The sequence below is a fragment of the Rhamphochromis sp. 'chilingali' genome, assembly GCF_963969265.1.
Source record: "Rhamphochromis sp. 'chilingali' genome assembly, chromosome: 13".
Lineage (NCBI taxonomy): Eukaryota > Metazoa > Chordata > Actinopteri > Cichliformes > Cichlidae > Rhamphochromis > Rhamphochromis sp. 'chilingali'.
The window spans coordinates 16,722,922-16,746,517 of NC_137940.1; the positions used below are offsets into that span (position 1 = coordinate 16,722,922).

A 23,596-nucleotide genomic window follows, 5' to 3' on the forward strand; every position below is an offset into this window, starting at 1 on the left:
GTCCTTGGGCAAGACACTTCACCCGTTGCCTAATGGTGGTGGTCAGAGGGCCTGGTGGCGCCAGTGTCCGGCAGCCTCGCCTCTGTCAGTGCGTCCCAGGCTGGTAGAAACCAGATTAAGGAACTGACCTCCCAGCCCATTGTTCCTTCACTGGGCTGGTATCAGTCATTATGCAATGTACTGTTTATAAGATTAGGGAAACCTGCAGTCAGCTGAGACTGAAGAAGCCACTTGGATGAGTGACGAAACTTTTCTCCCACAAAATGCTACGTCCAGATGAACAGAATCAACTTTTGGAGATTTACTTACCTGGATGATTGAGCATGCATCAAGACGACACAGTGTGAGGGCTTGGAGGTGTGCTGCCTCCTCCCTGGTAGCTGTTCTGTTCAACTAAGCTACTGTCCAAAAATTATCAAAGAAAGTCTTCTTCTGTAGACATGTTACATTAAACATGGCAAACAAATTCCTTCATAATAATGAAGGTGCTTTTTATATGAACCTGCATTAGTAAGACAATGGTAATATCAGAGTAACTCTTTCAATCAGTGTCAATGCTTTTTGCACACAAAGGCGATGGAGCAAAACTAGTAAAAGTGTTTCCATTTCCATGGCCATTTGGGATCTGTCATGAATCCTCACAGTGCACATCCCAGAACACAACAGTTATGAAAAATAAAAAACACATTTTGTTCTTGTTTCTTAACATTTCCACACTAAAGCACTTGAATGTGTGACAACTTTTGTTTACTGTCAGACAAGTAGAAGCTCTTTAACTACTTACTCATGGGTAAAAAATTCAGAATGACATGACATGGTTTTCAGCTGTTCCAAAAAGAGCCATACGCCACAGCTCTGTTTTATTGATTAGGCTAGGGTGACACTTGGTCATTGCCTGTGTTTCAAACATTTTAAAGCTCAGATTTTGATGTTAACGTATTATTTGTATTATTTTATCATATTTAGGAGTTGAGTTTTGCTTTTTTGATCTTCTCCCATTTCATTCACTGTCGCTGTAGGCCTTTTGAGACCATCTTAGCAGATATCCTGCCATTGGACTTCCAGGACTACCAGCTTTCTTGGAGTTACCTTTGTCCACAAGGGTCTATCTGAACATAGACGCAGCTCTGTTCTTCACTGAACGTACCCCACAATATCAGTGTTCTGGAGTGCTGACTTATTTTGTAGTACGGCTTCTTTGATATCTATTTCCAAACTGCTACACTATATATTTTTGCTGCCGAAACGAATAGTGTTTTTTTTAGGTTTCCATTGGAGATTGATAAAAAACAGTTTCTGTGATCCTGTAACCCTAACCCTTTAAGTTTTATCCATTTTTGGCAGTTCACTGGAAGCAAATGCTGTAGGCAGGATAACAAAGAGAGACAAACAAAATTGACAAACTTTACAGCCTAGACCAGAGGCCAGAGAACGTAGGTGAAAGACACAGACAGAACAGAAGTTCTGAGAACAGGCCACTGCGATAGTGGCTGTGCAGGTTATACACTCTTAATTTTAAGTGTGGTTGGAATGTGAAGAAGATCAAAGGAGCTTGCAAAGAAAAGCGTCTGGACCTCTTTATGTAACACACGATACTTTACCACTACTGAATGTAGAGAAAGTTAGGATCTTGGGCTTATGTTCTCTAGGAATCGACTAAGGAGCGAATGACACACAGCTAAAAGAACAGTCAACATTTATTCAAAACAAAACGAAAAACAGTCATTCAACAGTTCACAACAGTTCCAGTTGTCGATATTTGTCAGTCTGTGTATTCAGTTTTAGAGTTCAGAGTTCAGTGTTCAGAGTTCTTTTCAGTCTTTTCAGTTCAGGTGTGTGAGTGTGTGTGTATAGTGTTAATGTTAGTAGTACTACCCAGGTAGTGTATTGTTCTGAGATCTCATAAGCTTATCTGTCAAGAAGTAACGCAGTTGTCACTTCTAAGTAGGCTGGAAATCTTTCCTGCATCGCAGCTGGGGATCCGGCATCCTGGCTCGCAACTTTAGACTCCAACAAAAAAACCAACCTGCACAGGGCAATGAACATATTTTACATGAATATCATATAACAACTTAATCAACACTAGTGATCAAATGTCTCTCACTCTTTGTATATAACGAATTAATGCAATTAATAATAAAATTAATCAAAGAACCTTAAAACAATTACCACATCATACAAATTTAACTCAAATCTCATATTTTGTGAACAGCAGTCACATCAATCCAATGAATTGAGAGAATGTACATTACTGATGCACGAGGAAAGTGCAAAACGTGGTCGCAGTACTATTTAGCCAAAGACTGCTCATATTTATCATCTCATTACAATAAATAAAACTTACCTACTAGCTTCCAAAGAAATATTTCCGATTGGTTTAAAACATTCACAAGGGAAGAAATAAAAAGATAATACAGCACTTAAAAGGAATACATGAAATTTACATTATACTAAGCTAATGATTAGCTAACGATTAGCTTGCTATGCTAGCGCAGTTAGTCAACTCACCGGAACCCATACGGTAAAAAAATATATTTTAAAATACATTTTGAAATATATTTCAAAATATACAAAAATTGGCCAAAAAATATATGTGCTAAAATACATTTTAAAATATATTTATATATTTTAAAATCAATAAAACAGGGCAGTTCTTCATTCTGCGCCGATGTCCGTTTTGCTCTGTCCTCCTATAAAAACCATGAACATTTGAGTGTTTGACTAGTTTTAGATTTCCAAAAATTTGATATTTGTACAACTAAACATTTGAACTACAATGATATGCTATTGAGAGATACTTTTATGGGTACTTTTTGGTAAAGAAACTGGTGACAGAGTTGTAGGCTTTTTAGAGTACTATTAGCTAACCATTTAAACTGACTTTCAAAGCTGTTTACCTTTTAAATTGCTGTGGCTCAAAACCTCCAGTGGGAAGGCGGCCATTAGAAGAACACACACCATTGAACCTGAAAATAACAAAAACAAACAAAAAACAGAACAATATATAAGAGTCCGGTAGGGTAATAAATCTCTTCTGAAGCAATATAGTTCATTTTGGGTGAAAAACAAAACATTCCTCTAAAATATATATACTGACATCAGCAATCAACATCATGATTGTAATTATTTTCTTTTTAGTACATCTACTGCTGTGTGCATGTGTCAAGCACTACGACTGTATCTATGCATATAAATTCACCATATATATCCTGCAAAAATGTTTTGTTATAGTCAAAAAAGGCAAACAAACAAAGGCATTCAATCAGAGGTGAGAAATTAATTGGGAATATCAATTATAGGTGAACTATTCTTTACCTACTAGCAATCAAGCTTCTTTAACCAAGAAGCTTGAAATATTTGAATGTAAAATAAAATAAATAAATAAATAATAATAAAAATAACATGATGTAATTAAAATGCACAACTTACATTAAGGAAATCTGCATTTGTATCCACAGGCTAAAAGTAAAACAGTAAATGTGTTAGTAATAGTACAGGTATTTGTAAAAAAAAAAAAAAAAAAAAAAAGAGGCAGTAACTGTGACTCTTCTAGTGGGATGCTAAATGCAGATATTTATATTTACAGTATAATACTGCATGTACAGGTAGCTGTGTTGTGAACTGTAACTGAATATTAGAGAATCTCAGAGAAATTAAATGTATTTATTTTTTGAATTTATCAATCATAAAACTGTCTATTTTGAAGGCCTTTTACGATAACGACTTTTTGTTGGTCGGTATATTGCCCCATAAACAATTGCGACAAGTTATGTCATTGTCATTTTAAGACCATTTTATGTCTTTGAATGTATAATCATAATATAACACCATAATAATGCAAGATCTACACACTTTCAATTGACAAACCAACATCTAATTCTTAAAGTATGTAGATCATTGAAATTATGAAGCAAAATATTAGATACCTGAAATACTTGACTAAATAGTAAATTTTCTAAATGTTATTTAATGTTATTGTTTTGTTGTCATTATATTTTATTTTTGTAAATATAATGGCAGATAAATTACATCATCAACAATTATTGAGGTCATGTACATGTATTGTGTGTTAAGTCGATATATCGATTATTGTGACAGGCCTACTGTTTTGGTATCATAACGAGCTTGTCAAACATGCATGACCACTAAGCAATGTCTAAGCAGTAGTATTGGTCTGAATGACAACAAACATAACTAGTGTTTTGGAAAATCTGTTAGAAAACAATTATTATTTCAATAATTATGATTAGCATGTGACACAGACACTGCATAAAAAACTACAATAACAAATACTTACTTTAGGAGGATGGGAGAGGGCAGCATGAGGTTGAGACTTTGACATCTGTAAGAAACAAAGTCATGTATTACAGACAAGTCACTTAAAAATACATTAATGTGGCAGACTGTTCCCTGTTCAGATGCAGTGTATAAGTACAATCAGGGCTGTCACAACAATTGGGTGGGGCCAAGTGGCTGCAACCCTAGTTACAATGTGTAGGTATATATAATTACATATAATATATGTGAATAAAGCAAGAATCTGTTTAGGTTAGTCACTGTGCTGACTGATGCTTGCTAGGTTTATATGATTGCAAACTGCACAAAAACAACAACAGCAACAACATTAATGACAATGACAAACAAAATTACTTACATTTATGTAAATCTCACATCAGGAAGATCTGCATTCGATTTCATGGGCTGAAATAAATAGGCAGAAACATTACTGCTAAAAAAATAAAAAACAAAAACTCTGAAAAGCCAAAAAATTACTTAAAAAGCAAGGAAATGTGGAACATTGTAATTAGCGAACATTAATAAAGCATAACTGTTCTTTGTTTCTAACCTTGGTAAGTACTCTACGGAGCCCCTCTGATGACATGGTCCAAAAAATAAATAAGTTGTGGCCACGAAATATCATTTTGAGGCCACGAAATAGGTATAACGTGCCCACGAAATACTTATTTGTGGCCACGAAATAGGTATAACGTGCCCACGAAATACTTATTTGTGGCCACGAAATACTTATTTGTGGCCACGAAACACTTGATGATATATATATATCATCCCAGGGCACATTCACTAGAACCTGCGTCAGCCATAGTACGGAGTCCTTGCTGTTGGTGATGTCCTTAAGGTGAGTGTATTATATTTTATATTTATTTCATATTGTTATCCCGCAATTCGGCAGTTATTTATTCAGACTTATATTGTTACTATGTTCTAAATGGTATCTTGTGTTCTGGGGGCCTCTGGATGTCTGGAGTTTTGATCTCCTGCATACCTGCTTCATGCCCTGGAGGACGGGGCTGTGGCCCCCCCACACCCTCTAGCAGATCATTACATGAAGGAACCTTTTAAAAAACAAAAAACAAACACGTCCATGCTCACAGGTGTACACACGGGTGATCACACCCACAAACTACACCCTTCTTGGCTCCTACCTCAAAGCACACTGTGTTCTGTTGATCTTATGTGCTGCACAATAATGTTTAATATTTAGTATTTACTGTCATATTCCCATATATCATTGTGATGTTGTTTATTCTATTACTCTTGTTCTCTTCTGCTTGTTTTCTTTTTTCTTTCTCAGCAGGTGACCCAGGTGATTGATATATGCATTTTTTTTTCCTTTTTTCTTCTTTTTTTTCTTTTTCTGCTCATTCTGTTGGTTTTTGGTTTTTGCCCTTCTCCCCCGTCCCTCTTCTCAGCTGTTTCTCTTTCCCTCTTTCTTTCTCCCCTTCTTTCCCCCAGTCAAGTCTGTCCCGTATTCAGTAAGTGAAAATAAAATAAACAATAAAAGGTGAATCAAATGGACCATTATGGCAAGGCTGGGATGGTCAATTTGGTAAAGTAAATCCGTTTAAAAAAAAAAAAATAAAAAAAAAAAATTAAAAAAAAATAAATGGTATCTGCTGACGTTTCAAATGTTGTATCCTCATGTTGTTACTACACGTTGTTTTGTTGTGCTAATATGTAGCCGTAAACTCATTTTTAACTGTAGGACGTGCGGCGGCCCCGCAGCACACTTTCAAAGTAGAGCAAGGCTGAAGGCTACTAATAAACGAGGTATGTTCAACATAAAACCTTAGTTCTCTGTGTCACGAAGGTGTCTCTCTTTTACCCTGGCCACATCACCATACTAGCTGGTGCAACTAATCTGGTCTGGACAATAATAACAGTTTTAGATGGAAAGCATCTTAAAATTTTGCTGAACATCTCCTTTGAAAGTAGCATCATGTGAGTCACACTTGTTAAGGTAATACATGCTAAATGAGCCGTAGCTTTCAATGCATCACCGGATGAAGCCTTGCAGTTACAGTAGCTCACGTTGCCAAGGGAACTAATAAAGCATACAGTGATCGGAATGATTTTGTATTGATGCAGGTTGTCATTGCTCATACTGAACTACTTAAACTCCAAGTAGACAATCGCTCCATTCCTCATTACCATAGATAATATCTAAGTAATAAAACAATCATTATCAAATTCTGATTTGCCATAGATAAAGTGATTTTATAGGTAGGCTATCATGTAAAAATCTGCTACATAAAATTTGTAACTGAGTGTAAAAATACTAATTTCATTTTCATGTGGTTTAGAGGTCAGCTATGGATACTCGGCTGCGAGAATTCTTAACAGAGCGTAAAGTTGAAGAAGATGTGATCAAGAAACTTGAAGATGAGAATGTAAGCCACTGCAGCTGTTGCTGTGTGCGTGCATGTGTCTGTGTGCTTATTTTTGAACGGAGAGCCGCAATCCACAATTTACTATGCACATTCTAAAAAAATTTATTGAATTTCATATTTTTGTTTAATCAGTGACATTAATTAATGACATGATATGTTTAAAGAGTAATTTAAAAAGTAATTTTTGTTCATTTTATGTTGGACAAATGTGTACCACATTACCAAAAGTATCTGTTATCGAAAGTAGATAGCAAAAAACAACTCTAAAATATGCAGTTGTATGTATTCATTGTTTTTTTTAATATTGACAATTTTATTAATTTGTTATTTATATTTTTCAGATTGATGAAACTGTCATTCCCTTAATGACAGACAATGACCTGGCAAAGTACATCCCCAAAGTTGGCGACGTCACCATCCAGGAAAGAATCTATACTCTCAAGGCTATGACAAAGACTGACAGGAGCTGAGGGAATGCCTCCTAAAAAGAAATTGTCTCAGTGGGCAGAAAATACAAATGCAAAACGAACAGTGAGACGAATTAAGGTTGGCTGGATGGATTTTGATGAGGAGAAGGGTGGGTTCAAACAGGTGAAGTCTGTAAGTGGTGGTGGAACAAGGCATTTATCTGTAGATAAAAATGAAACAGTGTCAAATATCAAACTTATGGCTGAAAATCTGTTTTTCCCCAATGGCACCTCAAAAAAAACCAAAAGTCTTTCACACTATTCAACTCATATTGAGAGCTCACAGATGCATGTGGATGCTTCCAGTACAGTTGATGAGTTGTATAAGCAAAGTAAAGTCAAAATTCTGCGACTTTATCTGTGTACCAGAAAGAAAACACAACAGCAGCCCCAAGACGTAGAGGCCGATCATGCAATAACCCAGCCCTCTGTGGTAGATCTCACTGGCAATGAACCTAATCAGGCCGCTGATGATCTGTTGGTGGAAAACATAAATTCAGAACCATCAAACTTTGTAATTAATGATGGAGCTTCCATAAGTGGATATTTGGAACTGAATGACACATTACCATGGGATGGTCTGCCAAATATAGGTGAAAGTGAAGATTCTGATGCAGTTGTTATTATTAGTGGGGGTAACAGGGTGGATATTAGTGTGGTTGAACTAAACCCTGAAACACTGTTTACAGAAAAAGAGTCTGATCCACCTCATCACACATTGTCTCTCTCACCGGGGCTAACAGGAGAGGCCAATATTCCTTACCAAGCACCCCCTGAACCACGATCTTGATCCGTAATACTGACTGTTAGAAGAGGTCATTGTCTTACTGATTTGATCAGTGCCTTTAAGGACTCAAACATTATTTCATCTGAGGTCAATATCAAAATGTTGTTACCAAATGGAGAGCTTGAACAGGGGGAAGGAAGTGGTGTTTTGCGGGACTGCCTGACAGAATTTTGGATGGATTTCTATGACAGCTGCACATTGGGAGTTGAGGTAAAAGTCCCATTCATCCGGCATGACTTTCAGTGTGAAGAATGGCAGGCTATAGCTAGAGTGTTTGTTGTAGGGTGGAAACAAGCTGGTTACTTCCCAGTGAAGCTTGCAATACCCTTTCTGGAGGAGATATTGTACGGCTCGACAACCAGTTGTTTAAAAGATTCCTTTCTTTTGTACGTCTCACAAGAAGAGCTATCTGTTCTCCTGAAGGCTTTGGATGACTTCAATTCAGTGGATACAGATGAATTGCTGGAAGTACTTGATGCACATGAGTGCAAGCAGGTTCCTACCAAGGACACACTGCTCCCTGTTTTGGCACAGATAGGACACAAAGTACTTATTCAGGCCCCAATGTTTGTAATCAAGTGCTGCCGTCCCGTTGTGGGTTCTGTAGCTGGTTTACTCCCACCAGAAGGACTGTATCATTTCATTGCAGAAAAAAAACCGACTGTAAAACCAGTGAAGGAGCTTCTAATCTTTCCAGAGGAGATGACAGCTGCCCAGTCAACAGTTTCTCATTACCTGAAAAGATACATTGGAGAAATTGATTTCAATTATCTTCAGCTTTTCCTGCGGTTCTGCACAGGATCCAATCTGTTGGATAAAGCCATACTAATTGAGTTCATAGAAACTACAGATTTCCTCCGCAGACCACAATCCCACACATGTGGATGTGTACTAAAGCTGCCCCTTGGTTATCACAGCTATCCAGACTTTCGCAGTGAATTTAACAGCATTCTCGCAAGCTCTATGTGGGTGATGGATGTGGTGTAGGTCAGTGTTACCCAACCTTGGTCCTCAAGGCACTCTGCCCTACACGTTTTAGGTTTTCCACCCTAACAGTTCATAGAAACACAGGTGTAGTTAACAGTAACATGAAGGAATGAATGTGAATGTTCAATAGACTGGGTGGTTAAGTTCTCTTAACAGTGTAGCCCGTTGTGCCTTTTTAATGTGCAGCCTTTTCATCTGGTCAGTAATTGCTTTCTTAGTTTCTCCCCCCAATTAAAATAGTAAGCTAAAGGGAATGTTCAGGTTTTTTGAAGTGGAGTTACCTGTAGTAGACAGCACTTAGCACTCTGACTTTGCAGAAGCAGCAGTGAGTGTTGGGGACAAAATAAGGCAACAAATTGCTTGGGGAATGAGACCACAAAACAACACCAGTTGAAAATACATATACATATATAAATAACATTTTCAGTGCTTCACCTGGTAGGAATCCGTACACTAAACATAGAAGTGCATCTGTTCCTGCTGCACACATTGTTACTGTGTTTCTGGTTAGTGCCAAAATAAATTACTAATTTTAACATTCTAATACTTTTTTTACTACAGGAAGAGTAACAAATATTTCCAATATAGCATACAGTAACAGTTCTACAAACTGGAAGATTGCTGAGTGCTGTCTACTGTATATACATACATAAGTACAACACATTACAAATACCATATTCCAACTGATTAAGCATGTTCTATATTAAAGTATTTCAGATTTTTGCAGAAATCTTAATAGAAAAAAGAATGTGAAACTTTATGTTCCTAATGTATGGTGGCCCTGAGAGGCCAAACGGACTGCAACTTCAGAAAACACTTGCAAAAAGAAAAATGCTGCAAAAAGGAAAACGCTGCAAAAAGAAAGACGCTACACTGCAACTTCAAGAAAAAAGCTGCACTGCAAAAAGAAAAACGCTACAAAAAGAAAGACGCTGCACTGCAACTTCAAGAAAAACGCTGCACTGCAAAAAGAAAAATGCTGCAAAAAGAAAAACGCTGCAAAAAGAAAAGCGCTGCAAAAGCACGCAAAGCACAACGGAAATAGGAAAAAAGACAACGGAAATGTTCCTGGGGAGACAATAACCCGACGGACCAGTTGCACGAACCAAAACATGCTAACCAGTGCGCTAGGACTGGGACACACTTCAAAGAAGTGGAGGAGAGGTAAATGTGTTGTAATCTCATGATTCTAATAATACTACAGATATGTTTGCAGTGTTTGGGAGTAACGAAATACATGTAACACTGTCACGTATTTAAAATACGAGTAACTGTATTCCGTTACAGTTACTGTGTAAATAGGTGGTATTCAGAATACAGTTTTTTTGTTGAAATAAATAGATTACACATCATTATTTTCCTATTTCGTATGTTAGGCTATGCCCTCTCTATTTTTTGTTAATTCCACTCTGGTGGAAACCCAAACAAAACAAGCATTAAGAGGCTCTAATGCCTGTGTCTCAGTTTCGCGGCCCATGCCACCTCTACTTGCGGCAGTATAATGACATGACAAAATATTTTCAATAATTATTGTTCAAAAAATTATTTAATATTAAGGCAATAGGCAGAGTATTACAGGCATATCGATAAAGGATGTGCCCTCATGTAGTCATGTTATGCTGTCCTCACTAAAGTTTGTTGCAGGCAACGTAATTTCAGCTATACAGCTAGCTTAACAATCTTTATTCCCAGCACTTCATCCTCCAAGAAACAGGCCGCTTGTTGTGTTTGGCAGGATTTAATGATGAAAATAAATTCTCTCTCTCTCTTTTTTTTGTAAAACTGTACAAAGAAAAGGAATACAAAATACACAATGAAGACATGTTCCATTACACTGGGAGAATAACATTGTTCTAGTGAAAAACACACGACCACAGATAAAGCATCTGCTGACAAAATACAAGCATCTACCTGCCTCCATATGATTTAACTCAAAACAGCGTCAAAACTTACTAATACACATTAAATGTATAGGAACTTACGGATGAAGCCGATATTGTGGACTTTAACACCAGGATTGCAGAGATTGCCATCAGATTACAAATGCTGTCACTGCAGCAGCTAAAGAGCACACAACTTCCTGTATATCACTTCCTCTACAAAAAAGACATTCTGCTTAGTTACCACTAGGTGGTAGTAACACTTCTTAAACAACTATAATATGTCCGTTCCATGACACTCCCCGCCTGGCATATTAAAGATATGCCACTTTATGCCACAGTCTCAATCCTCTAGCTTGCTGATGAGTCATTGTCCTGTGGTGAAAACAACAAGATTACTTGAGAAACTGGTCTAGAGAAGACCTTCGCTGTCTGGTTCCGTATCACCTTAACTTCAACTTTCCTAACAAGTCCATCTCTGCTGGGAACAACCTTGACAATAATTCCCATAGGCCACTGATTCCTCTTGGCTTGATCGTCCTTGAGCAGAACAATATCTCCTTCTTTGAGATTAGGTTTCTGAGATTGCCATTTGTGCCGACTCTGTAATGTGCTCAAATATTCACGGCGCCACCTAGCCCAGAAGGTATCTGCCAAGGCCTGAACTCTTTTCCACTGATTTTTGAGCAGATCCCCTCTTGAAAACTCACTTACAGTAGGAGAGGGAACACCCCCCTTCTGGGTCAGCAATATGGAAGGTGTTAGAATGAAAGGCGCCTCAGGATCAGTAGAAACTGGTATTAACGGCCTTGCATTGACAATGGCACTCACTTCAGCCATAAAAGTGGTTAAGACCTCATGAGTGAGTTTTACATGTCCAACCTGAAGAAGCATAGAATCTAAAATCCGTCTTGCCACTCCAATCATGCGCTCCCAAGCGCCGCCCATATGAGAGGAGTGAGGTGGGTTGAAAACCCAAGTGCATTTTTGTTGAAGAAGGTAATCCTCTACGCTCTTATTGCCAGGATCCATCTTCAGCTCTTTGAACGCTCCAGTGAAATTGGTCCCACAGTCCGAGCGAAGCTGTTTGGCATGACCCCTGATGGAGAAAAACCTTCGGAGCGCATTTATAAAGCTTGAGGACGTCATTGTTTCAATAACCTCAATATGTATGGCTCGAGTGGCCATACATGTGAAAAGGACAGCCCACCTTTTGTCTTGAGCTTGACCACCTCTGGTACGGCGTATCACCACTTCCCATGGTCCAAAAACATCAAGGCCAACATAGGAAAATGGAGGGTCAGCCTGAAGGCGCTCTGTGGGTAGGTCTGACATTTGTTGCTGCTCGGTTCTTCCTCTTAGTTTCCTGCATGTAACACACTTGTGAATAATACTGCTGATGAGACGTTTCCCTCCAACAATCCACAGACCACTGTTGCGAATTGCGCCTTCAGTGAAATGCCTGCCCTGGTGCTTTACAGCCTGATGATGATGACAAACAAGCAAGCTTGCTACATGGCTGCGGCTTGGTATTATTAGCGGATGGACTTCACCACTTTCAAGTTGTCCTCGACCAATGCCTCCACCTATTCTTAACATACCTTCGCTGTCGAGAATGGGTCGGAGTTTGTACAGAGTGCTGGTTTTCGGAAGGTCATGTTTCATTTTGATGCATTTCAGTTCTTCTGAATACATTTCTTCTTGCACACATTTTATGATGATCTGTTCTGCTCTGACAATGTCAATGACTGACAGGCCACTTTTGCACATGTGCCATCCAACACACCTTTGATTCTTTGAGGAGTGAGAGAAACACTGAGCAATATGACACAGACGTGCCACAGTCTTACTGAGTGTGGTCCAGGTAGAAAAACGCTGGAAGCGTTTTGAGCCAAGTTTGTCTCTACTAACTTGTGTGGCGAGCGAGATTACCTCAGGACGTACCTCAGCATCAGCATCTGGGTTCACAAGGTCAAATGTTGATCCTTTATCGCCACTGGCAGCTACCTTTGTTTGTTTCATTAGGAATGCTGGTCCTGTTAGCCACGTGGTGTCGGCAAGCTCGGCGGCTGGAACAGAACGTGACCCATGATCAGCCGGATTTAGTTCTGAAGGAATGTAGTTCCACTGATCAGGTCGTGTTGACTGCCGGATGCGCTGCACTCTATTGTTCACATACACATAGAACCTCCTAGTCTCGTTGTGTATGTATCCCAATACAACTCTGCTGTCAGTGTAGAATTTCACTGTCTTGAGATCTAGATCAAGCTCCCTCATTACTAGATCGGCTATCTCAACGGCCATGACAGCAGCACACAACTCCAGTCTTGGGATTGTGAGGCCTGGGTTGGGAGCGAGCTTGGATTTCCCGAAAACAAAGCCCACCTCTTGGAGACCTTGTTCATTCGTTGTCTTAAGATAAGCAACTGCAGATATTGCTTTGACAGAGGCATCACAGAAGACCAATAATTCAGCGTGCTGTGCTTTTGAAACAGAGAAAGAGGCATATGTTCGTGGAACATCCAGGTTTTTTAGTGCTGACAATGATTCATTCCATCTTCTCCAACTTTCTTTTTTAGCCTCAGGGAGTTCTACGTCCCAGTCTGCATTCTCGGTTGTTAGCTCTCTTAGAATCAGTCTCCCTGTCACTGCAACAGGAGCTATGAACCCCAAAGGATCAAACAGACTGTTTACTGTTGACAGGACACCACGGCGTGTAAATGGCTTTTCATTCTCAGGAATACTGAATCCAAAAGTGTCAGTCATTATGTTCCAGCTGACTCCAAGACTGCGTTGGACTGGTAAGTCATCCACAAAGAGGTTAAGGTCTTTTACATTGTCTGCTCTTTGATCTGCAGGAAATGCTTTCAATACTTCTGCTCGATTTGAAGCTATTTTGTGCAGAGTGATGTTAGATGCTGCCAACATCTGCTGTGTTCGACGCAGAACATCAATGGCCTCTGCTGTTGTAGCAAAAGACCGGAGGCCGTCATCTACATAAAAGTCTCTTTCTACGAAGTGCCTCGCATCACTGCCATATTCAACTTCTTGGTGCTCTGCTGCTTTCCTGAGGCCAAAGATTGCCACTGCAGGTGATGGACTGTTTCCGAAAACATGAACACGCATGCGATAATCCACCACATCCTTACTCAGATCGTTATCCTGATACCACAGGAACCTAAGGAAATCCCTGCAGTCCTCACGAACAACGAAACAGTAAAACATCTGCTGAATATCTGCAGTTATGGCTACAGGCTCTTTCCTGAATCTGAGGAGGACACCGATGAGAGTGTTGTTAAGATCTGGTCCAGACAGCAGCACCTCGTTTAGCGAGATTCCATCATACTGAGCACTGGAATCAAATACCACTCTAATCTTGCTTGGTTTTTTGGGATGGTAAACACCAAACGTGGGCAAATACCAGCATTCTGCCCCCTCCTGGAGTGGTGGTGCAAGTTCAGCATGTCCCTTGTCTAACATATTTTGCATGAAGTCTGTGAAATGCATTTTCATTTCGGGCTTCTTATCTAAAGTCTTCCGCAGTGACATCAGACGGCGATGAGCGTAACATCTGTTATTTGGCAGACGTTTACGTGGGTGCCGAAAAGGAAGAGGGGCAACCCAGCTTTTTGTCTCATCCTGGAAGAATTCCTCTTCCATGATCTGTAGGAAGACTGAATCCTCAATGGAGTGTGCTAGCTGGTTGTCATCTTCTGTGGCATTGAAGACTGTTTCCCCAAGATTAGTCACTGTCAATGCATTTTGAATGTCTCTATTGGGTGGGGTTCTCTTTTTCTCATCTTTGCCATTAGGATTTTCTTTCACCTTTATCTTATTCTCACACGTGGCAAAGTGACTTGGTCTGCCATTTTCCAGGATGCAGGTTTTCATAGCACTCACTGTAGTCGTGTTGTGTGCACCTCCTATGCACACCTCTCCAACTATGACCCACCCTAGGTCTAAGCGTTGTGCATATGGGGCGTTTAGTGGACCATTATACTGGTCTCGAACCTTATGCGCTCTTATAATGTCTCTTCCCAATAGAAGAAGAATGTCTGCTTCTGGGTCAAGTGGTGGAAGCTTATCTGCCACTCTTTTAAGATGATGGTGGTGACATGCAGCTTCGGGTGTGGGTATCTCTGACCTGTTATTTGGGATATCATTGCACTCTATAAGTGCAGGCAAAGGCATGGTAACTTTCCCGTCCAACGATTCTATCATAAAACTGTGGGCTCTTCTCCCAGATGCTTCTATGACACCTGCACAGGTTTTCAGTGTGTATGGCATGGTTGCTCCCTTGAGACCAAACATGTCAAAAAACTCAGATCTGGCCAGTGAAACATTACTTTGGTCATCTAAAATGACATACATCTTCTGCCATTGCTCTTGGTGGCCATTTGGATACACATTCACCAGACAGATCTTTGAGCAGGATTTCCCTTGAAACCCATCCCCACATACCTGGGTACATCTGGATGTGACACTCTGTGCCTCTGTGTCCGACCTCTCCCCGCCATTCTCTGTCGAGGAAGTAGGAACTGCATCTGAGCGCGAAGCTGGTCCGGGGTGCCGAGCGGAAATGTGTTTATCACTGTCACATTCCTCGCATTTTACGGTGGCCTCACAAGATTTGGCTTGATGAGTCGTAGAGGCGCAGCAGCGAAAACATATATTGTTTTCTTTTAAGAACCTTTTCCTCTCTTCCAAGAGCAGTTTTCGAAAACCTCTGCATTTTTGAAGAGAATGAGGCTTGTGGTGCATGGGGCATAGCTTCTCTGGATTTCCTATTTTGGGCTCTGAAGCCATGCATATGTTCGTCTTGTGCACGGAGACAGGTCTCGCTTGATTTGACTTCTCTTTTCTGTAAGAATTAGTGAAAAGATCTGGATAGTTAAAACTGGGATCATTTCTCTCTTCAGCCTCTCTGCAGATGAATTCTTTGAAGTAGGAGAAAGGAGGAAAGGCAGCATGATGATCTCTTTTGTATTTGCACCCGTGTGACAGCCACTTGTCTTGGAGATAAAAAGGGAGCTTTTCCACAATTGGCTGCACACCTCTTGATGTATCAAGATAGGCTAGACCTGGCAGGTAACCCTCTCGTTTAGCAACGTCGAGTTCAGTAAGCAAGTCAGCCAGTTCTTGTAGTTTTTGACTCTCTCTGTTGTGGATCTTGGGAAAACTCTCAAGTTTACAAAAGAGAGCTCTTTCTATCACCTCTGGAGCACCATATTTTTTATTTAGTCTTTCCCAGATCATTCTAAGTCCCACATTAGGCTGTCTGATATTCACAGACCGTATTCTGATTGCATGCCCACCAGATTCTTTACCCAGCCATTTGATAAGCAGATCCATTTCTTCACTTGCTGATAGACTCAGACTTTCGATTGTGTTGATGAACGTTTCTCTCCAGGCTTCATAGTGTTCGGGTAAGTCATCAAACTTTGTTAGGCCTGAGGAAACCAGCTGGGATTTAGCAAGGAACTTGGCAAGATCTGTAGATGAGTCATTATTGTGGGAGCTGTTTAGATGTGGTCGATTGTCGGGCAGTACCCTGTGCTGATAGCGCTCATCTTCTTGCTGTGGGAAGTTCATATGGAGTGGCTGAGCATTATTTGGAGGGAAGCTGGCTCCATTGTCGATGAGCTGGGGCTGTGCATTCTGATTGTAGCTTGGAAATGGAGTGGATGTTGGCGGTAAAGTCGAATCATTCTCTACTTTGGGTTCTTGTGGGAATTGATCTTTTGTGTGCTGTGTAACATAGTGATCAGTCCTTTTCAATGCACTCTCTGGCAAGGGCAGAAAGTCAAATTCTTTGTTGTTGGATTCATTCACGTCTCCTGCAGCTGCCTCCAACACCTCAGCTTCAGCTTGGGCAGCCTCAGCTTCTTTCTGTAGACTAATATAATCTATCTTGGCTTCTAGTCTGGCCTTTTCGACTCTCAGTTCGCCTTCCTTTTCCGTGAACGCTAGTCTGGTTTTCGCCGCTTCTGCTTTGGCTCGCGCCCTGGCTGCTTCATAGCTTACTCTGGAGCTTGTTGATGAGCGTGAAGAGCGTGACCTCTTTGAGCTGTGGCGTGAATAAATAGACCCCGATTCAACTTCATCTCGTGAGCCTTCAGCTCTATCTTCCTTTAAAGCTTGTGCTGAGGCGCTTGTGGCTTCCATTGCAGTGTGATGCAGACTGACAATCCTTCACTCTTCTTAACTTCCACGTTGAGTGGTCATCCTTTTACTATGCTGTCCTCACTAAAGTTTGTTGCAGGCAACGTAATTTCAGCTATACAGCTAGCTTAACAATCTTTATTCCCAGCACTTCATCCTCCAAGAAACAGGCCGCTTGTTGTGTTTGGCAGGATTTAATGATGAAAATAAATTCTCTCTCTCTCTTTTTTTTGTAAAACTGTACAAAGAAAAGGAATACAAAATACACAATGAAGACATGTTCCATTACACTGGGAGAATAACATTGTTCTAGTGAAAAACACACGACCACAGATAAAGCATCTGCTGACAAAATACAAGCATCTACCTGCCTCCATATGATTTAACTCAAAACAGCGTCAAAACTTACTAATACACATTAAATGTATAGGAACTTACGGATGAAGCCGATATTGTGGACTTTAACACCAGGATTGCAGAGATTGCCATCAGATTACAAATGCTGTCACTGCAGCAGCTAAAGAGCACACAACTTCCTGTATATCACTTCCTCTACAAAAAAGACATTCTGCTTAGTTACCACTAGGTGGTAGTAACACTTCTTAAACAACTATAATATGTCCGTTCCATGACACATGTATTTTTTTAAACGCTCTGGAACAGCATCCTTCACTCTTCTTCTCATTCATGTGCTACACTGAGACCAGGCTGACAGCTGATCTTCTTGAGAACATCTTCCATGTGCAATTTGGTCCACCTGGCAGCTCTAGGCGTCAAGAGGAGACGAGTACTAAGCTACTGGCAAGACTATCTGCTTTCTGTAGAAGGTATTAAATTTGGTTGAAAAGGTTGAAATGAGTACATTTATGTCAGCAAAGTGTAATGGCACCTTTTTCCTGTTTATTATCATTAGAAATAACTTTTATTCTCTTTACATTTTCAGAGAGAAATGGAAGTCTGTCTCTTGAAGACATCCTTATGTTTGCAACTGGACTGAGAGAAATTCCTCCTGCAGCAATTCAGCCAAAGCCACAACTTCTTTTCCAGACCACTTCACGCTTCCCTGTAGTAGATGTCTGTGCAAATACTATCAAAATCCCAGTGCTACACAGTTATGAGGACTTCCAAGAAGCCATAGATTATGGCATCCAGAACTCTCCTGGGTTTGGGCTTCCCTAAGGTCCAAGTCCTTTTGCTTTTAAGCCACATTTATGGTTTTAGCAAACATTTGAAGTTTGTGATTTTAAAATCTGAAAATTTTGTTTCTAATAATTTCTAATAATTTGTGTAAATCACATAAAGTTTAATGCATCGCAGAAAGTTCAATCAGGTTTTGGAATTTCAAAAGCATAGTATCATAGTGGGACAGTTGAACAAGTTAGACATATTTCACTGTGTTAAGAAATTGCCAATGTAACAAAATAAAACATTTCTGAAGTATTCTAATGTACTGAGACACGCTAGTATAAAAACACAGGGGAAAAAATCTGATAAATTCAGTTAAAAGGCTTTATTTAATCAAACACTTCTGTGTTTGATTACATTTTTTTGTAAGATATGCAAGTTGTTCTTGGAGTTAAAAAAAGAAATAGGAAAAACCCACATAAATACAGGTCTCGCTGAATGCTTTTGTAAACCTTTGTTTGTAAAACAGATCTCCAAATTAATCAACGTGTTTGTTACAACACCTAATTAAAAGGAACAAGTTATTTTGTACAGTATGGTCTTTTGATTTCTTCAGGTCGAAAGCGTACACACTGAAAAGTTGACGGTAGTGAAACTATTTATATAAAAACTATGGTACTATTTTTTTCAATACTCATTAAAGTTGGTTTGTGACAATTAGTGTCAGTGGTAATTGTACCCACATCTAGCAGATGATTTTACATTGACTTCTAAAGTCCAGTCATATTTTTGAGTGTTATATAATTTTCAACTGCAGTAGTCCAGTTGACTGGTCGAGGGAGCTCACTCTGTCTTTCCAAGTTTGTGAAATGAACCTGGAGATTGTCGTCCCCACATAGACTGTACTGAGCAGGTAGAATGTCATCAAACTGGTGCAGGATGTCTTGAGGCACTTGGAATCCACACTCTCTTCCACCATACCTTAGGTCAGTCAGAAAAATGAACAAATTCAGTCACTTCTCCAGGTACTATCCTTCAAGGTTACAGCAAAAGCGCAAAGTCAATCTTATAATTAAAAGTCAGTTCTGGAAATTGTGATTTTAAAGAATCTTAATTATGCATATATCTACATTTGTCATTTTTAGCCAAGATGTGATCCAAAGTTAAAATATGATTGTCTAACATTTTTTTTTTTTTTTGGAAAAAAATATAAAAATAAAAAGTATGTGCATGAAGTCAGAGAACAGAACTAATGGCAAAACACAAGTGGCAGCTTTAATTTCTATTCAGCAAAAAGGTGAAAACAACAAAATACACTATTCAATTGCTAAAGTGTGTGTAATACCTGCTGTGAGTAACAGTTAGGGAAAATTGTTAAACCTAAATGACATACTGCTTACTTAACTCAAGTGGTTAGGTCAAGAAAGAAAAGAGTGCACATAATCGATGGACTGTTCCTGAACCATTTTATAAATGAACAAAAGGTTTAATAACAGCAAGCTGGACAGGTATCCTGCACATACAATACACTATACTGAGGAAGAAAAATTTTAGTAAAACTATGAAATAAAATACATGGACTAAATACATACCTATGAGGCAGGTGATACATGGCTTCTGGTTTACCAGATGGACAACAAGATTGGCGCACAGGTCGGATGGTGTGAGTGTTCCAGAGATCTCTGTACTCGTCAAGCTCTTTTTGCAAGACATTGAGGAAGACATATCGTAGAAGGCATTTATGTTCATGACTGCCGTTGAAAAGATGCCTCTCCCTCAGGTCACTGAAGAGTTCAATCCAGAACTGAGTTCTAATGGTGGAATGACAAGGCATATAAAATTTAATAACACAAGTAATTCAATGTAATTGTCCTCTTTAAAAAAATAGTCGTAATCTTAAGAATATTGAAATGTGTGCAATTTCGTTCAAAGAAAAGCTTATTCACATGTTCTGAAGTGTTTCATCAATGCACTGCAGGAAGAAAAAAGCAACTTCACACAAATAACAAAATTTAACAAAATGATTAATCCTTCTGTTATTCCTGCATTTGGCGGTTGAACTTAAGAAAAGTTGTAATATACAGGTCTGTCCATATAAATGTACTATTTTGTTTCTACATGAACACTGAAGCTGTTATCACTTGTTAGATACCACACAGAAATCCAAAAGCTAGTGAAAACATCAGTATTTTTTTTTTGGCACACAAAGTCGAAGAAATGTCTGAAACGAATGACCTCCTCTAACAAATTTCTGTCATGTTGGATCAATGTTCTTATATTACTCATATTACAGTTCTCAAATTTGAAGAAACCCTTGTTCTTTTATTTATATGACTCCCTACAGGTAAACTATTTGATCTAGATGTTAGTTTGGTACTACGTAGGCACACAAATTTGAATAAATTTTACTCAATTTTAAATACATCAATCTTCATAATTCATAATAATTTATTAAAATGTTGAATGTCAGTTTGTTTGTTGTTTTTTATAGTTCCTTTTTAGGACTTTTGTGGAATGTCTGAGTAGGAGTTTCTTTTTGAGTGTGTTGTTTTAATACAAACAAATGTCACTGGTATACCAAACCATTTATTATATTTTTTGAAGCAGTTGTGCATCACATGAGAAAAATGTGTAGGTGACTATGTTTTTCTTTGTTTGTTTGTGACTGTAATTTAATATTTGAGTATAAAACCCCACCCACAAAAAAAAGTATATCGCTGACCACGAAACACCTTCAGAACCATTCAATTTTAGTTTCAGAATATATTTTAAAAGCCATGTACCTTTGCTTTCTGAACGAAGACCACCAACTTTCAATCCGTTGATTTGTAGTTGAGGTACCATACATATGACTGTGGGCTCCTGCAAGTTCATCTCCATGGTCTGATCTTAAAGCACAGTGAATGGCTGCCATTGTGCCATTTTCTGTGCCACAGTCTGTACGAAGGCATGCTGGAAGTTGACCAAACCGTGACAAGCACTCCATATAATATTTTGCAATGATACCTGGGTCATTATTTGAGCTGCCACAGCTGAGCCACATAACTTTCCTTGAAAATCCATCGACACATGCACTAATAGCAACACCAAAGGGCTTCAGCTTATTATAACCATCCACATGCCACACTTGATTTGGTCCTTCTGAAAAATATCCTCTTCGAACAAACCTGCGTTTACAGCGACGCTTAACACCATATGGATCTAGTCTTGAGAGTATGTGCATTACATCATTTCTTTTAACTTTCAGATTATACTTTTGTCGCAGTGTCTGACACATGGATCTGTAACCCAGAAGCTGACCTGAGCCTCTCAGTTCTTGTGTAACAGTGGAAATGACAATGTCAGTGGGAGTAAAGTCTGTCCTTCTAGTCATTCCAGCATCTTTTAGCCTCCTCTTTAATGTTCTCAGACTCATACAAATATTATGCTTGTTTTCAGGAAAATCCAGGATCACTTCATATGTATGGCCCTCAGAGAAATACTTATTGATGATGTCTGTGACTGAGACTGGGCCTAAGGTTGAAGAGAAAACATGAAAAGATAATTACGACCGCAGGAATCCACAAATGCACTTAATAAGTGTTTTTAAAAAAAATACCACATCTGAAACAAGTCTCAATAAACATGACTCAAGTATTTAATCTTCTTGATGTGTGCTTAAATAAAGGCCAGCAAAAGCTCAAAGAACATGGACCAGGATTCAGGACTTATCACTCTCATTAAGACCTCTATGCTGACAACTCAAAATGAGCAAAATTAGAGAAGTTAGAAGAATTTCGTCACTGTGTACATATGCCCTATTAAGTCATAAACTAGTTTTTAAAATTATGCCGTAGAACCGGTGGCAGGCTTAAACCAGAATACAGTTCTTAGTACCTACCAGTTCATGCCTTTGTCATGGTCTGTGGAATGCGTGATGCTCGGGTAGCCACGCCCCCGGGCTGGGCCATCACTAGCACACCTGCTCTCCATCCCGGTGATTACACGGAGATCCACTTAATCCGGCGCTGACGGATGCTCCACGCCAGTCCGTAGTCATCCCCACAGTGGTAACCAGACTTCCACGAAAAGTGTGCATTCTCTTCTGCTTGGAACTTTGTTTAACCTGCCTACTTCTGTCCAGATTTCTACTCGGCGTCTGCTACCTGCCTGTCCTCCGGCTCAACTGGATCTCGCGGCGCTCACCTGGCCCACTCGCCATTCCACGGACTTCCTGCCCCCACGGACTGCCACACTTCCCTCCCGAGCTCCCACGGTTCCGTTCTATCGTAAGCCCCTACTCTAACTCAGTCCTGATATGTTCTCCCCGCTTCCTGGCTCCCTAGTAATCATCTCCCCTTTCTATTGCAGCCCCCCGCCGTCCCGATCCCGGCTTCCTCGTGTCATTGTTTCCCCGGATTTTTAGTTTCTGTTTTGCTCTCTACTTTCCCCGGGTCGCCTTTCGTTGTTTTAATAAAGTGTCTTTTTGTTAGCTCGGAGTCTGCGCCTGGATCCTTTCGTGCCCGCGCACCACGGCGCATGACAGCCTTTGCGTTTTTGGAATTCTGATTTATCTTTGCATACAGAGTCTTTAACAATACAAAAACCTTAGAATAAGGAAATGAATATAGTACTTTGGAATGGCACATGAATAATAATCCCCCCCCCCCCAAAAAAAGTTTAACACGCACTACTAGAGCTACTGTGGTGTATATAAGTCATTATGAAGCAATTAAAAGGTGAGCAATAAATACTAGAACTTATAGGAAAGTGAAGTGCTTACCATTCTCTATAAAAGGTGCTAAAACTTGAATGTTAGTTCCACAGGACCCACAAAAAACTCCAATTTGCCCCACTAGCTGGATTCCACAATATGGACAATACATTGCCTGATGAAGACAATGCCAAATTAAAACCTGAACACATTAACTGCAATATTCCTTAATGACTTTGACTTGTTAGTATTTGTTCTCGAGTTTCAAAAAGCTTCATTTCTAAGGCTACATTAAACATTATCTTTGTTAGAATTATCTTTGAATATATATTCCAGATATCTGTAGTATTATTAGAATCATGAGATTACAACACATTTACCTCTCCTCCACTTCTTTGAAGTGTGTCCCAGTCCTAGCGCACTGGTTAGCATGTTTTGGTTCGTGCAACTGGTCCGTCGGGTTATTGTCTCCCCAGGAACATTTCCGTTGTCTTTTTTCCTATTTCCGTTGTGCTTTGCGTGCTTTTGCAGCGCTTTTCTTTTTGCAGCGTTTTTCTTTTTGCAGCATTTTTCTTTTTGCAGTGCAGCGTTTTTCTTGAAGTTGCAGTGCAGCGTCTTTCTTTTTGTAGCGTTTTTCTTTTTGCAGTGCAGCTTTTTTCTTGAAGTTGCAGTGTAGCGTCTTTCTTTTTGCAGCGTTTTCCTTTTTGCAGCATTTTTCTTTTTGCAAGTGTTTTCTGAAGTTGCAGTCCGTTTGGCCTCTCAGGGCCACCGTACTAATGGGTTTAGAAGAAAAGTTGTCAATTACA

The 23,596-nt window shown here is 39.5% G+C and overlaps 2 long non-coding RNA genes across 2 annotated transcripts; both read right to left on the minus strand.

Annotated features, from left to right (window-relative positions):
• Positions 1–3,427: 3,427 nt before the first annotated feature.
• On the minus strand, positions 3,428–4,757 carry LOC308408655. The gene is made up of 3 exons (XR_013973826.1): positions 4,655–4,757; positions 4,298–4,342; positions 3,428–3,459 (listed from the first exon to the last, which is right to left on the minus strand). It is a non-coding gene; the product is annotated as an uncharacterized lncRNA (long non-coding RNA).
• A 13,731-nt stretch (positions 4,758–18,488) lies between these two features.
• On the minus strand, positions 18,489–23,275 carry LOC308408943. The gene is made up of 4 exons (XR_013973877.1): positions 23,171–23,275; positions 20,881–21,610; positions 19,690–19,908; positions 18,489–19,078 (listed from the first exon to the last, which is right to left on the minus strand). It is a non-coding gene; the product is annotated as an uncharacterized lncRNA (long non-coding RNA).
• Between the last annotated feature and the right edge of the window lie 321 nt (positions 23,276–23,596).